The sequence below is a fragment of the Mustela nigripes genome, chromosome 1, assembly GCF_022355385.1.
Source record: "Mustela nigripes isolate SB6536 chromosome 1, MUSNIG.SB6536, whole genome shotgun sequence".
Classification (NCBI taxonomy): Eukaryota; Metazoa; Chordata; class Mammalia; order Carnivora; family Mustelidae; genus Mustela; species Mustela nigripes.
The window spans coordinates 56,829,345-56,847,211 of record NC_081557.1 but is presented as its reverse complement, the minus strand read 5'-3'; positions in this window follow the sequence as shown (position 1 = coordinate 56,847,211).

The window sequence follows — 17,867 nt, the reverse complement described above, 5'->3', positions numbered from 1 at the left end:
AATAATAATGGTATTAAAATAGCATATACATGGAATGTAATATATATGAATATATAATGTAATTATATTTGTAGTATTATATAAAATAATACCCTAATATTTATTGAGGATATTTCATGTGTCATGTACTCTGCTTTCCAAGCTTTAGATATTTTCTAATTTACAACTAGAATCAATTAGTGCATTTTTTAGTTACTTACATGTCTCTTGAGCTTAGGGACTGCATTACACTCCTTTTTGTACCTCTAGTAGCTAGGAAGTACTTAGCACAGAATAAATTTTAGATAAATGTTTGCAAAATGAATGTATGGTTGCTTGGAGCTTTATTTTTGATGTCGTCAGTCTTCAACTTCCTTATTCCTTTTTCTCACTCTGGATATGACCAATTTGTTCTGCTAAACTGGGTACAGTAGATTCTTTAATGATACAGTGAACAGCATGTTAAATGACTACAGATGTTTTTAACTTGTGACCATTTTAAAGATAGTATTGAAGGGCCTGGAATTTGGACTGCAGGGTAAAAGTGTTGAGCTTTGACAGGAAGGATAACACTGAGAATGTTAGGAGCATAATTAATTTTTCCAGTTATTAGGTTGACATGTTTATTTTGCAAAAGAAGTTAAATGTTCTCATGCTGGAGGGCCAAGTTTATAGAGAGTTAATATGCAGTGGAACAACCACTTATAAGAGATTTCAAGAGTTATCTTTTAAAATATTGAATACATAATAATTTGTCCCTGTTCTAATGTGTCTGGGTATATTTAGTATTCACCTTACCTATCAGAAAATATCACATACATTCTCCCTTGAGCTAAACAAAGATTCTTATAAATTTCATGTTCTAATGAGTTAATAATACACTGGGAATGAGTTATAGCCTTCATCCTAGCAAATTTGTAAAAAGGTCTTTGGAGATAAAAAATCAACTTTATTTATGTGCTTCACTAACATGAATAATGCATCAGTTTAGCCTAAGCTCAATAAGTCAACTCAAACATTTATAAATAAAAAATGTAAAATATTTAAAAAGAATTAATTTCCAAGAGATTTGTATAAAATGTATTTAGTTCAGATTCTTTACATATACCTATACGTACATATACATAAATGAAAAAAAAGAATACTGAATGCTCCTCTGGTATAAAGCATCTCTGAATTTTCTTTAGAAAATAATGTTTTGTTCTATAAAGTTGTCAACAGAAAGCTTCTCAGATAGATGGAATCTGAGAAGCAGAAACAAACCAAATGGATTAAAGAGATGTATGTACAAGGAGACTATAAGAAAAATGAGCTTAAATACAGTATATCTTTAAAACATTTAGGTGTGACAATAGAAATAATAGATGGATAAAATTATTATCTAAAACAATCATATATCTTTTACCCCAGTTGCAACAGAAAAAGGACCGCACACTTTTACATATATGTTACTTACAGTTGAGAGGTAGGGTCATCATCCCATAGTCACCGTAATGTTCCAGTGGAATGTGAACTGTCTCTAAAATGAGACAGACCTGGGGCACCTGGGTGGCTCAGTGGGTTAAAGCCTGTAGTTCCCCCATTAATTATATATTTCTCACATTCTGTTTTGCATGATATTTATTTGTGGACAAGACCTAACTTACCCATGCCATCTCCTCTCCTTCAAAGTGAATCCATATCTCATTCATTGGTACATTGATTCAGCATAGCACAACACTTATTATAACTTTCTCAATTTACAGTTGACCTTCACAGGTGTTACCTCATTAAATCCTCATAATAACCTTTTGAGAGATGGCTTACTCATTGCTCCCTATCTCTAAATAAAGTAATCGAGTTACAGAAAGATTAAATGACTAATAAATGAAAAATCCAGGACATGGACATAGGACTAACGTCTAATAGAAATGTTGGCAGTGATAGGAATGTTCTGTATCTGCACTATCCAACAATTTAACCACTACCCACATGTGGCTATGAAGTACTTGAAATGTGGCTAGGGCAACTGAAGAATGGAATCTTAAATTTCTAATTAATTTGAATTATTTAATTCAAATTAATTTAAATAGCCACATGTAGCTAGGGGCTACTATATTGGATGACTCTATATTATGATACCTATCATTGTTGCTCAATCAGTAGGTGTCAAATAAGCAGGAGAGATTGGAAATTGATTCCATCATTATGTTATTCACAGGTGATATTATATTCTATTTCAGTTATAACTTTGAGGGGTGTTTTTGGTCACAGGACTGAATAAAACCAATATAATATTTTTCCTACTACATTTTGCCAAAAAATATGTTCTATGATAGTGACTTTGTAAATGAAGACATATATTCTTTAAGCTTCAGAAGTGTTGTAGCAACAACTTATTATGTTTGAAATTGTTTTTATTAGGACGCTTGGGTGGCTCAGTGGGTTAAGCCTCTGCCTTCAGCTCAGGTCATGATCTCAGGGTCCTGGGATCAAGTCCCGCATTGGGCTCTCTGCTCAGCAGGGAGCTTGCTTCCCTCTCTCTCTGTGCTTACTTGTGATCTCTGTCAAATAAATAAATAAAATCTTAAAAAATTTGATTTTATTATATTACCTAAAAATTTTTTAAAATTAATAATCGTTATATGAAAAACATGGTAATACGCCTTTCCTCAAATTAATGAGAATATCACAATCTCCATGCGCTCTGTGGACAATAATCCAATAAATATATATACTGAGTGTTTTAGTTTCCTTGGCTATTGTAACGACATACCACACACTGAGTTCTTTGGTACTGTGTAGACAACAGGTGTTTATTTTCTCTAAGTTCTGGAGTCTGGGAGTCCAAGGTCAAGGTGTTGGCAGAGTTGGTTTTGTCTGAGGCCTTTCTCTTTGGCTTCCTATTCCTTTGTGTACAGGGACCTCTGGTGTAACTCTTTTTGTCTTAATCTCCTCTTCTTATGATGGCCACAGTCAGATTAGATTAGTGCCCACTCCAATGGCCTCGTTTTAAGATAATTACCTTTCTAAAGGCCCCATCTCAAAATGCAGTCACATTCTGAGGTACTCGAGCTTCAACATAAAAATCTGAGGAGTAGAACACACAATTCAGCCCATAATATAACTCTTCTTTATTTATTTGTCTCTTTTCTTCAGGAGCTCCTGAAGAAGGTCCTGAGAACAAAATTGGAGAGCGCAAAATCATTTATATCACTGTTAGGCCCTTTTTAAGTGTAAAGTCTGATATAAGAGATGTTTGATTTAGACAAAACACGTATCTTCCCTTATTCTTTTTTTTTTTTTTTTTTTCTTCCCTTATTCTTTAAAAGACAGAAAATTAGTGGAAAATGCCAAAGGCCAATCATTAATTTCCAACAAGCATTTTAAAGTACATTGCCCTACATTTTTTTATTAGGACTTTTAAAATGTTAAACATTTTATTATCTTATTTTTTTTTTAATTTTTTATTTTTGATAAACATATATTTTTATCCCCAGGGGTACAGGTCTGTGAATCACCATAAAAATGTAATTGTCATTAAAATTAATTCTGAAGGCTAAAATTTTTTTAAAGTGGATTTCTTCAAATATACTTCTGATTTTAATGTTTGCTTGTTTATGATAAGTTGCAACCAAAGAAATAATGGAAACTTGCTTTTTATGCCAGTAGAATCCATTTTTTCCCCCTGATGTCAACTTAAAAGACATATTTTGCTAAGTAACAGTGAAATGCTATAAAAGATTAGACTTATACAACACTAAACTCTGTTAATTTTATCAGTATCCAATACTAAATGAATAAATTCATGATATGCTAATATAGGGGAAAATAATTACAAAGCATTAAGATCTTTAATGACTCATGTCTACAAATGGAGAGGCAATGTTTGTAGTCCCAGGTAGAGTGAGAGAAGACCATGCTCTCACCACGTGATCCAGAGCAACTTAATCTCTCTCAGCCCTTGTTTTACCTATGAAACCCAGGTACCAGGTCCCTTATCTCCTCTTTCTTTAATCTCACAGTGGTGTCTGTAGCTTCCTTTTGACTGAAATCCTCCTTGCAGATCATTCTGAGAGGTGGCTTTTGTCCCCATATTGTTACCCATAATAGTGGTTTTTGGCTATTTATTAGGAGGTTGGGTGGGTTAGTCTTCTCCTTACCAGGTAAGCAGAGACATAGGAAATCTAGAACATGCTTTTTATTCAACAAGTAACTTTAAGTTCTCATTCTTATTATTTCACAAAGTTGTTTTTTTGTTTTTGTTTTGTTTTTTATTTCACAAAGTTTTATCTATATCTTAGGGACTTGGAGAATTGGAGAATCTTGGCATGATTAGTCTAGGCAGCCTGCTTTGCTGATTCCGTATTTTTATTATCCTAAACCCTGGGATAAGGCTTCAGTGACCCTTTCACTAGGGGATGTCACTTTTTGTCCCTTGGATTATCTAAGAGCACTACCTGCAACTCTATTTTCTGATCAACTGCCGCTTTCTCTTTCTTCCGAAAGCCTGAGTCCTTTAATCTAAGTCTCTTACCCTTCCTTTACCCAATTCCCCTTCTGGGCAACAGCCTTTCCCTAACCTGTTTGGTCACAGACACTTTCAGGCGTCCAGGCTCAAGTGTGAGTGACAGCTTCTAGTTCTGAGGGCAGAAGAGATGGATACAGAGAAGATGGTGCTTACAACACTCCACTTTTACTTTTATTTTTTCTTTATACATTTCTCTAATCATTGACAGAGGCCTAGGAAAAATATATGCTCTACATTTGAGTGGTGTGTGTTTATTTTGTGCCCATAGTCTATCCTGTTTAATAGAGAAGACATGCACCCCCATTGTCAACACAATTTGGAGGCAAAAAACAGGTCTATCTTCCTCCAGGAAGTAAGCAACATGGAAACAAAACATCAATAACAAAGCTTTCTTATTAACTTAGTATTGGTTAAGGCCATGCCCACGTTCTTCCTTGTTCTGCTTTTGTTTTAGATTTTGTTTCTTTGTTTTTATGTTTCTTCTTCTTTGATAATTTTACTCTTCATAACTGAAAATATCATGTAAAACAATCTTTGCGTTGTTATTTTAGAGATAGCACAAGTTGAAGAAATATTCAGTTACCATCAACATTAATCTCAAATGATGAAAATCAAATGTTACTCTTGTGGGAAAGATTAAAATGAGTAACTCGGGATAATTTTCCTTAAAAATAGTATGGTATTTTCACACATATTCATAGTAAATATTTCTGTTACATTTACTTACTGATTAACAACTGTAATGTGAGTCAGCAAGGTCAGAGGGGTGTAATTCAAAACTATCATTGCTGAATATGTATCTGCAATAGTAATTCATATCTGCCTATGCATGGTTACATGATTATTAGAAATGGTCTAGTCTGGGGGCCTGGCTGACTCAGTTGATACAGTATGCAACTCTTGATCTCGGGGTCATGAGTTGGAGCCAAATTTTGGGCATAGAATTTACTTAATTAAAAAAATATGCATATATCTATACACACACACACACACACACACACATACATACACATGATGGATGTCTAGTCTAGTCTTGTCATGTCTAGTCTAGTCTAGATGGAAATAGTCTAGTCTAGAATAACAGTATCTGCCATTTATTGAGTGCCTACCGTAAATCAGGAAAATGCTAAGTCTAGCAATTATATCATAGGAAATAGAATTCTTCCCAAAAGTTTCAAATGAAGCAGTTTTCATAAATAAAGTTGAATGAATCTGCAGAGGTGTTGCCAAAGTTAAGGAAACAAAGAAGTAAGGTGAGGCACCCAGAGCCTAGAAATGAGGGGAGGGAGGGCCTTACCACCCTCAGGACTAAGGGAAAGGAAAACAGTGTCAAACCTCAGTGAGAGCTGAGGCCACACAGCTCTGGCTTCACTTTTTTTTTTTTTTTTTTTTTTAAACTAGTATGATGCATATCTTACAGATTTATCACTTCTTAACTAAAGTATCATTGATTTATATTTCTTATATCTTTTAACTCTAACATGGAGAGTCTTTGCTACTTATCTATAAATCCCTTACCGTGTGGGGCACCTGGGTGGCTCAGTTGGTTAACCTATGCCTTTTGGCTCAGGTCGTGATCCCCAGGGGTCCTGGAATTGAGCCCCATGTCAAGGTCCTTGCTCAGTGGGGAGCCTTCTTCTCCCTCTCCTCCCCGCTTGTGATCTCTGTCACGATCTCTGTCTTTCTCTCTCAAATAAATAAATAAATATTAATCAATCAATCAATCAATCTCTCACAGTACTGAGGCTGAATTTCACTCTATAACAGAGATGCCATATTGAATTAAGAATGAATGAATGAATCAATGAATTCAGCATTTTTATGATTCAATTTTAAAGCTCTATTATAAGAAGAGCTCTATAGTAATCTCTGTTGACATTCTTCTACAGAGAAAAAATTTATGTTAGGGAAATGAAGCCGTGTTCCTATTTTGAACTTGCCTAGAGAAGAGCTTCAGAACTAGATAATAGAACATACACTCCTGGTGTGTATAAAACAATCCAAAGAACTAGTCCCTTAGAAGCTATAATCTCTTCAGAACATAGCCTAGAAACAGTAACATACATGGCATTCAGATCAGCTAGACTCAGACTGCTTTTTCTTCAGAAATGCAGTTTTCATCATTCGGTGAATTTTATCGGTCCTTTCTAATTTTAAGTCAGTGCTAAGAACAAATCCCTCATATGTAAAATGATAATGGCTTTGTTTAACCCTCAAAGCTTATTTTAATGCGTATGGTGTTAATCTCTGTCACATGTACTGAAAGTACAGAGGAGGGCAGAAGAAAAAATTCCAGTCTTTGAGGAGTCTGTGCTCAAGTTTGGGCAAACAGAAAATACGTGTAAAAATAAATATACAATATAATGTCAGGAATTTTTATGTGGGATGAAAATAAAGCAGACTGAAGAGATAAGGAATGATGGGGGTACTGTTTTGAATAAGGTAGTGAGGAAAAGCCTCTTTTGGGAGGAGACATTCCAACTGAGACTTGACTACTGTAAGGAAGAGCTCCTGTTGAAGAATAAGTACTAGGTTCAGGGAATAGCAGTGTATTTAAAATAGATTAAGTAGACATTACTTTGAGACTTGAATTTAATAAAAAATAATGCGTAGTAATAAAAAAATGGCGTAGTCTATAATAGATATACAAATTTGTCATTATGCGTAAGTTTCCTGGGACTGATAAAACCAATTACAACAGACTGGGTGTCTTAAAATAACAGAAATTTATTTTCTCACAGTTTTTGGACGAGGTGTTGAAAATTAAGGTTCTTCATGTCCTTACACTCTGTAAACCCACAGGGAAAGTCTTCCTTCTTTTTTCCTAGCCTCCGGTGATTCACTGATACTCTTTGGTGTCCCTTGGTTTGCAGTTACATCATTCCAATTTCTGTTTTGTCAGCACATGGCATTCCTCCTGTGTGTCTCTGTCTTCACATGACCATCTTATAAGGACACTAGTCACATTGGATTGTTGGCCCACCCTACTCCAATAGGACCTCATCTAAGCTAATTATATGTGCCTTAACTCTTTTACCAAATAAAGTCACATTCTGAGGTACTTTACCATATCATTCTTTTGGGGGGAGGGGTAGACACACCCAACAGGTAAAATGGTGTTATTATTGAAAGAAGTTTCATACTTTTGATAGTCTTCTAGCAGGAAAATTAGAAGAGTTAGAAATGGATGACTGAGTAAACTATTGACTATTTTTCCTTTTGGGGGGAGTATTTTCATAGTGTGTCTTAGGTCAAAAGCAGAGTTCTAAAAAGGCAAAATAAACTCTGTTCTTTGATTAGTTTTAAGTACGGTTCTGGAATCATTTTTACTCACAGGATAAAACACCAAGAACGGTGTTTTAATTCTGGCCTCTAGATCATTAGAAGCATGCCACAGGAAATGTTTTGAACTTGAAGTATAAGGCTAGCCAGTAGGTTGAAAGAAATAGTCTACTTATGCCTGAAGTCAAAGATGAGGTTAAACTAAATAATGACTGCAAATAATTAAAAACTGAGAACATTATTAAAGTGTACCCAAAGTACTGCTTCTTTAAAGACACATTTGTGGACTATCTCTAACTCTTTTTAATGCTATACTGTTTCAATGAGAAGTTTTCTTTCCTTTTCTGTTGTATTGCATATGACTATATGCATGTGTGTGTGTGTGTGTGTTTCCCAAATTAAGTAAAGTGAACAAGTGTCCAGATTACCTTACGAAGCCATAGCCATCACAATATTGAATCTAGTATAGAAGAAAAGGCAGGATATTTGGAGCCAGAAATTATGACGTTCACTTCTACCACTCTATTTCTGCATGTTCTTAGAAAAATTAGTTCATCTTTCTATAACTCAGTATCATTTATTAGGGTCAGTGAGTGTATTAAATAAAATAACATATATAAAATAATATATATATATATATATATAAAGAACATGTATATATATGTTCTTCATATAATTTATGTCATCCATGAGGATTAATTCTTCTCTCTAGTCATAGTTTACTGTTATTATAATCAAATTGTCAAGGAGGAAATGACTTTTTCAAAACTAAGGCAATGCAGTTATATAAAAAACTGATTGCGAACCTTTGTATCTCCCCTAATGCCTAGCAAAGTTCTCCAGGTACTCAAAAGCATGTGTTGAAAGACTCAGTGATCATAATAGAAGCTGATTGCAGCAAAACTAGCCCCCTCAGTCTTCAGCAACTTTTTAATTGTCTTCCCCACAATATACTAGAACCTCTCCATTACTGTCATGCTTGTAAAGGCATCAGCTTTTCTAACTGCAGTGGTTCCCTTCTTGCCTTCATGTTATTAATGCCTTACACAGTAGCCAGGGAGAGCTTTTAACATACAGGTTAGTCCTCATCACTTTCCTCCTTACAAACTTCTAATGAATTCCTATTGCGCTTAGATTGAAATCCAAAATTCTTCTCACAGTCTGAGGGCTCTAGAATCCCTGGCCTTTGCTTACTGCTCTGCTGTCATTTCATACCACTCATTTCCATGCACATTGGCCCTTTTTCTCTAGCCTTCAGACCCAAGATTAGTTCTGTCTTTGATCTTTTGAACTTGTGCTAATATGACTTTCTTTCTCCTAGATCCTCCCATGAATCCAATCATTTATGCCTTAATTTGCCAATTTTTTAAACAAATATTTGTTGATGGCCTCCTATGTGCAAGGTATGGCTCCAGGTGTTGAGGTTACAGGAATAATCACAACAGACAAGAAACACCACCTTCATGTGGCTTGTAGTCTAATAGGGAGAGATTGGCAATAAAAAGAGAGAAACAAACTATAGATAAGCGGTAAGTGTTAGTGTAGAAAAACAAAACAAAATTAAACAGAAAAGTAGTTTAAGGAATACCAGGGAGTCAGGAGTGAGGATGTTTATTTTAAAATAGTATAGGAAGGAAAAGCCTCCTGGATAAGGTAAGGATCTGAGTGAGGATGCTGATACGTACAAGAAAAGCATTTCTGGCGAAGAGAACTGCTGATGCAAAGGCCTGAGGTGAGGGCATGATCCAAGTCCATAGCAGTAGCTTCACAATGGAGGTACAGTAGCAGGTTATATGCTGGAATTTGTAGGACCTCACAACAGTTCCATATTTCATTCCAAGTGAGATAGAGAGCCAGTGGAGGGCTTTGAAACTTTGAGTGACCACTACAGTTTAGATGTCAGGATGATTTTTTCTTATCATGACACATATTTGGTGAATGAATGAATGGATACAATTAGTGGGGTTTTTTTTTTAAAGCTCATCAAATTTCAAATTAATATCTACTATCTACTACCTACCTACTATCTACTACCTATCTACTATCTAATGTCTAACAGAAGTGTTATGGAATATTCAAAGAGTAAAATAAATTCCATGTATTTGATATTGAACCTAGATAAACTAACTTATCTTCAATGAATGCATTTGTTGTATCTAAGGATTCTCATGTTGCATATCATCCCTTTGTCTCTTCTGAGATGAACGTGCCAAGCACCAAGAAGCTGGACTTAATAATGTATACATTGCTACATTACTGTGTTTCCAGTGCTCATCGTGAAAATAATACCAAATCCTAAAGTTAAAATTGATTGACATTCTTTTTATGGTACTGCTTGCTGAAAGATGGTGAAGATCCAAAGTAGAGAATCCTCACTGTGTCTTATATTTTGTTCTTTGTTTCTGTTTTTTACTCCCCCCATCCCAACTGAGAATAGGGGCTTTCAAATGAATAAGAGCTTTATTCCTGAGCAGAAGCTGAGTGATGTCTTCTCACACCTCTGATGCTAGCATTGCACACTTAAACAGTTTTTACTCTTCCCTTTGATATTTCAAAAAGTCTGAATTCATGCCATCATTTCATTAGGCAAACAGACCTGGACAACTTGGTATTTGGTGTAGTGGGGATGGTGCATACATAGGCTTTGGAGACAGATTAGAGTTCGAATTATTGCTTTGTCATTTACTTTGTCATAATGGTTAAGTTACTCCCACTTAAATGAGTTCCTTTATCGAGTAACAAGGGTAAATGGATATTTGTTGATTTGATTCTATGAAGTGAGCAAAGCACTTAATGTAGGTTTTCAGTAATTGTTATTTACTCTTTTTGTAGTCAGTGGTGGTGTTAAACCAGCATTTCTTGGTTATCCTCTCACCCGATGTGTTTACTTGCATTGAAGTATCTTGAAATCTATCTGGAGAAAGATATTCTCCCGCAGTTACTTCTCTTCTCAAATCGAAGGCAGGCTATAATAATAATAATACAAGCAATGTATTATTATTTTTTTTTTGCACACAATGATGTGTGAGCAAAGAAGAAAGAATGAGAGTTTCATCCAAGAAAGAGCTGACAACCTTAAATAAGTTACTTCACCCACCTGTGCCTCGTTAGTAAAATAAGGATAATAAAATGATACTTGCTTTTCAGCATCTTTATAAATTTGAAAAGAGGTAATACCTATAAAATCACTTTCAAAAGCACTGATATATAACAAGTGATGCCTCATTATCAGCCACTTTTTTCCAGGAGAATTTCCTCTTAGATTGGCTGGGTTCTCAAATCACTAACTCTCCATGGGAGACTGCTTAAGGTTGTTTTGGGGGCAGATGCTGCTTGGGGACTTTCTCTTCAAAATACAGGACCCAAAGCGTAAGTATTTATTTTGCTTTCCTGATAAATTTTATTTAATCATTTATCTTCATCCCATCTGGCATATGCTCTTCCTTTTGTTTCAGCGCAAGGTAAAGATTTTCAACCCAAGAGCAAGTGCTAAGCCTGCACACAACAGGATGCTTTGTTAACATTGGATGTGGAGATTCAAATAGGGAAACTTGAGTGAAATATAGAGAGATTTAACTCTGTGAATACCAGATGCCGTTTTAAGAATTCCTAAAACTGAATATATGAGAAATTAAGAGTAAATGAGAAAAAACATTTGGGTTATGGCATAGAATTTTTTCATCTGGTTACATTATCTAAGTATATATCCCATAGTACTGCTATTTCAAATGTATTAAAAATAATGCAGCTGTTTTGAGTTGCCTTACTGTACCATGCATATGAAAAGCCTGGAATCTGAGTCAGAGACTGGTAACTCTTGAGGCTGTGCAGTTAACACTTCTGTACAGCTTTGTGAATGCATAGAGTGATAGTGGACTCTAGGTCAGAAGGTATGAACTTACATGCTGGCTCAAAATTTTACACACTTTCTGAAGTTGGGTGTGAAGACATTTCTGGGAATTTATTTTGTTATGTAAAAACTAAGGGTAATAACAGCTACCAAGTTGCATTATAAGAAAATAAAATGAGACTAAATATTCCAGATATGCATAAGGCTTTCCAAAAGTTATTTGAATCTTAACCTGAATGTGCCAGTGGTTATTATGTATTTTTGGATGAACTCTGCCTCAAATTTTACCTGTAAACTTATGAGGCTTAATTAGCCTAGTTCTCAACCTTTATTAGATATAAATATTATATAGGGGACCTTTTAAAAATATAGATTTCGGGGCATCTGGGTGGCTCAGTGGGTTAAGCTGCTGCCTTCGGCTCAGGTCGTGATCTCAGGGTCCTGGGATTGAGCCCCGCATTGGGCTCTTGCTGAGCAGGGAACCTGCTTCCTCCTCTCTCTCTCTGCCTGCCTCTCTGCCTACTTGTGATCTCTGTCTGTCGGATAAATAAATAAAAATCTTTAAAAAAATATATAGATTTCCCCCCCCAAAAAATAAATAAATAAAATATAGATTTCCAAGTCCTGTCACCAGAGTTGGGTCAGTGTGCCAGTGTGTATCTTAGGAGTCCACATTTAACAAGCTTTCAAGAGGAAGAGATTCCCAAAAGTGGACCATAGATCACATTTTGCTAAGTACTATAAATGATCTTTAAGATCCCTTATAGTTCCAAAAAGACATGCATGAATAAATGTCCATTTTAAAATGTTAGTCCATATTATTATATTTTCAATGGTAAATAATATAATTACAAAATAATATCATACATATGATGATGTTTACTAGTTTAAGTGTGCAGTTCCATGAGTATTTAGAGATACATAATCCTTGCAGTCATCACTTAAGTGAAGATACAGGGCATTTACAGAGCCTTAGAAAGTTTCTTCCTGCCCCTTCCCAGCCAACACTACTACTCTCTCACCCAAACTAACCACTCTGCTGGCATCTCTTGCCTTTTCTTAAGTGATATAAATGGGCTTACAGTGTGTACTCTGTTTTACAGTTTCTTTTACTCAACATAATGAGATTCATTCAAGTTTTTGTATACATAAATAATATCTCTTATTTTTAAAAATTTGTATATGATAATTTATTTTATGAATTTATTCTACTATTGATGGATATTTTCTTTTTCACCAGTGTTTTGACTATTATGTTAAAGCTGTTACAAACATCCCTTGTATATGTGATTTGGTTCATATAAGTCCTTAGTGCTCATGGGTATATACTTAGATAACTGCACCATACAAAAGGCATCTATCTGTTCAGCATCTATAGATACTAATAGATATTGAAAGTGATTATGAAAATTTATAATCCTGCTAGATAAACAGGTAGATAGGTAATAAATAGAGATGGATAGGTAGAGATTGAAATAGGTAAATAATGTTAAATTTAATGTTCTCCTGTAACTTTTAGATACTGAACAACCTTACCAACACAATATTTTCAGTTTTTTGCATTTTACCATTCTGATGTCTGTGTAAAAGTGCTTGGGTTTTAATTTGCATTTCCTTGACAACTAAGGATGTTGAATATCTTTTCACATGTCTAAAGAATGCCCTGAATTTGAAAGTGCCCTGTAAACTAAAAAAAGCACTGTTTTAAAGAGACTTCTTGGGTTTTTGCCCATATTTTTCATGTCTTTTTCTGTTCTTTCTTTTTTTTTTTAAGATTTTATTTATTTATTTATTTGAGAGAAAGACAGAGATAGAGAGAGAGCACAAGTGGGGTGGGGGCAGAGGGAGACTCCTACTAAACCAGGAACCCAATATCTGGAGCTGGATTGGAGACCCAGGGTTCATGACCTGAACTGAAGGCAGACCCTTAACTGGCTGAGCCACTCAGGTACCTCTCTTTTTCTTATTGATACTGATTTGTAATGCTTTTTTATATATTTTGGAATTTTCTTCTGGATACACACACATGCACAATATATTATCCCAACCTGTGTCTTGCATATTCATGTTACTAATGTTGTTTTTTGAAAAGCATTTTAATTTTGATAAATCCTATTCATCAATGTCTATTTTGCAGTTAGTAAATTTTACCTATTGTCTTAAAAATCTTACTGAGTTTGTGGTCACTTGATTATTTTTCTTTGCTTTATTCTAGAAATTTTATTTTTTCAGGTTTTACCTTTTCATCTAAAGTCCATTTTGATTTAAATGTTATAAATAGTCTGAGGTAAGGGTCAAGATTTTTTTTTCTACCCAAACATCCAACTTTTCCTACTATAAATATTGAAAGTGCTATCCTCTCCTCACTGAATTGCAGTGACACCTTTGTTACAAGTCAAGTTACCTTGAAAGTGTGCATAAAAATAAAAACACCTCTTTTTCTTTCCATCGATCTTAATTTCTGTCCTTGTGCTAATATAATACAGTCTTAATTACAGTAAATTTAAATTATGGTGGTGTAAGTTTTCTAGTCTTGTTCTTTAAGATTGTGTTGATTCTTTTGGTGCTTTGCGTTTCTATAAAATGTAATAAAAAATAGTTTGTCTGGAAGATAGGCAAAATGGGTGAAGGAGAGCAAGATATACAGGCTTCTAGTTGTGGAATGAAAAAGTCCCAGGAATAAAAGTGACACAGCAAAGGGGGCATGGTCAGTGATAGTGTAGTAATGTTATATGGTGACAGATAATGACAGATAATATCCTATGCTCACCACAAATATAGGTAATATCAACCTATAATTGTATAGAGAAGTTGAATCACTATGTTGTTTGTCTGAAGCTAATATTGTATATCAACTAAAATAAAACAAATAAAAATAAGAAATAGTTTGGTAATTTGGATTCTGATTGAGGTTTCACTAACGCTCTAGAACAATTTGAGGAGAATTAACATCATCACAATTTTTGATTCTTTCAATTCATGAGTGTTACGTATTTTTCCATTTATTTGGATCTTATTTAAGTTTTCTCAGCAATGATTTGGATTTTCAGTTTAAAGAGGTTATACATGTTTCATTGGCTGTCCCTAGGTATTTGACAATTTGGGATGTTAATGTAAATTTACATTTAAAATGTTAATTTAAAATTCTCATTTTGTACCTTTTTTTATTAAACATTAGCAACTTTATCATTTGAACCAACTTTATTAAGGTCATGAAGAGCTATCTGTAATCTAATCACCATGGCAAATGTACTGCCTTATAAGCTTTTACTTTTATATGCCTCTCAACCTTTATATATCTGGTATATATTGCAGAAATCACCCTTTTATTATATGCAACTTTATATGTTCTGATTGTTTCTTACAAATAGGATGTTTCTATAAAATACAAGGTCCATGAGAACAGGAATCATGATTTGTGTTTATCAGGAAATTTTGCCCCTCATACAACATAATTCTGAACATATAATGATGCTCTGTTATTCCTTAGATTGTCATTCATTACTCAGGCAAATGGCCCAACTTTCTCTTTCATCAACCAATGGCAGGCATATTTTTTCATAGGCAACATCTTTTCCTGCTGATATCTGATAGAGTCCTGGGCTCTTTCTCAAAATTGCTTCTAACAATTACTTGAGTTGGCATATAACACTAATTTATAATCTCTATTTATAATAGAGATTTATAATCTCTATTTAAACATTCAGTAAAACTTCTACAGAAAACTAGAGTGAACGTCAGCCATTGAATGTTTCCTATTTTCTCTAGCTGGCACTTACTTCTAGCAGTTAGTGGACATACTCCATCATAATTAGGGTTGTCTATAACATAGAAACTTCTCTAATATATATGTAATATATGCATAATTTTTATTGTATGTATGTATGTGTATAAAATTTTCATTTGCAATAAAAGCCAAATTGATTACAAAATCTCTAATTTCACAGTTAGAAGGGTTGTATGTGTCTGTGTGCTTGGGTGTGTGTTATGCTATATAGTACAGAGTTGTGCTGTCTTAAGTGCATGTGCGTCTACATGTGTGCATGTGTGCATGTGTCTTTCTGTATGAAAATCTTGAATCTCAAGTAGATAAGATTTACCTGGACTTGATATCTGTATATCTTTAACAACATCAAAGTGGTAACGTGGGTATTTTTTTTAAGATTTATTTTACATATCACTCACTTACTTACTTACTTATTTATAGCATGGGGAGGGGTAGAGGAAGAGGGAGGGAGAAAATACCAAGCAATGAGTATGGAGAATGACATGGAGCTTGATCTCATGACCCTGAGCTCACTATCTGAGCCAAAATCAAGAGTTGGATGCTTAACCGACTGAGCCACTCAGGCACCCCCAAAAGGGTATTTAGATGATAAATAATTTTTTATTATTTTATATTATATTTTATAAGATGATAATTTTTAAGTGACTAAACCCAAACTCTGAAAAATCTGGTCCTACAAAAATTATATGTATTAATGAATATCTGTGCAATTTTAATCACAATTGATGACTCTAAGGCTCTGGGGAATGACGTCAGTATCATTCTCTGGTTCCTAATGTTAAACATCTGGGAATAATTTGTAACCAGTTTGGCCAGTGGAATGATATTTGTGTTGGTTCAATCTGACTTTTCCTGTTGATGTCATATTGCTGCCATTTCACACCATCAGATTTTTAGCTGGATTTTAAATTCTCCTGGTGAAATCTTTATGACTCAGTGTGTCTCTTTCTCTAATCCCTTGTTCTAAATACATTTTTTATACTCGCAGTTTGCAACATGATTTTTACACAGTCCTTGCTTTGCTTTCTTGTAACCAAATCTGAGAAATCTGGCTGTGACTCAGGATGTCATAGCTCTCTGTCCCTGATCCAAGAGCTCTTGTTTCCCATGTGGAATCTGTTCTCCCTGATGGTTGCTTCCTCACCACCTGCACCAAGAAGAGAGGCGTTCAAACTACTAAGCAGGAAAAGTCATTTTTTGCTTACATGTAGATTTGCAAATAAGTAATCCTTTTCTGCAGTGACATGATGCTTTCCCTATAGTATCACTGACAGTGTCTCCCGTTTCAGTTTTAGCTTGAAGGTACATTTTTAACAGCTTGCTGCACAATAAGGTGTTCATTTGTGCTCCATTTTCGTTTATCTGAAAACAAAAGCAAAGCAAAATATTTAGTATCAATAGGATGCCAATCTCTGGTAGGCTGGCATGATGGCAGTTTTACATGCTCAGTGACACGTTACGAAAAACATATATTTAGTTACATTGCAGTAAAGGTCTGAACTCCTGAATTCCATTCTCTGCTTTTCTGCAAGGCGTTACCTCGTTAACCTGTCTGGACTTCAGTTTCCTTGATTAAAATGGAAGCACTTGACTTAAATATTTCTGAAGTTGTTTCTAGTTTTATCAGTTCTCCTTGGACTATAATGATATTTTTACAATTAAATAATTTTTATCTTTAATTCATAACTGGGGGCTTATTAATATATAAGCTTTCTCACTGAGCTTCTAGTCAGAAGCTGGCTTATTTCGATTCTATTTTGGGCACTATTTTCCGTGAGGAGATATCCACCCTCCAATTACAGGAGCCTGGAGCCTGACTCTGGAACCTTTGAAGCTTTGTTATATTCCTGGTAAAGAGACACTTTTTGAAACCTGCAAGGGAGGGTGACATTTCTTAGGTTCAAGAAAGTGTGAACTTTGGCCCTGAACATAGTATGCTATTCAATTGTACTTCCTGAAGTTCAGGCTTAATGTAGGCATGGTGCTGCTATTGTAAAACATGCTTTTGAATCAAAGAAGAAAGAGGAAATATCTCGATAAAGTAATTTTGACATAAAGATATCTATTGTTACTAGCAGAGCTTCTGAATACACTGGAACAGTTCTTGACAGTAAAAAGGTTTTCATTATATATTTTCCATCACAGTCAAACTAGCAGGAAGGAAGAAAAAAAGAATAATACTTAAATGTCTATGATTTTTGGCACCATGTTAAGAAATAGAGAAAGAAAAATGAATTTCACAGTAAAAAATGAAATGGTATTTTTGTTCTCGGCAGACATGATTTTTTTTTTTAAGATGTATTTATTTATTTATTTATTTATTTATTTATTTATTTGACAGAGAGAGCAAGAGATCACAAGTAGGCAGAGAGGCAGGCAGAGGGAGGGGAGAAGCAGGCTCCGGGCTAAGCAGAGAGCCCAAAGCAGGGCTCAATCCCAGGACCCTGAGATCATGACCT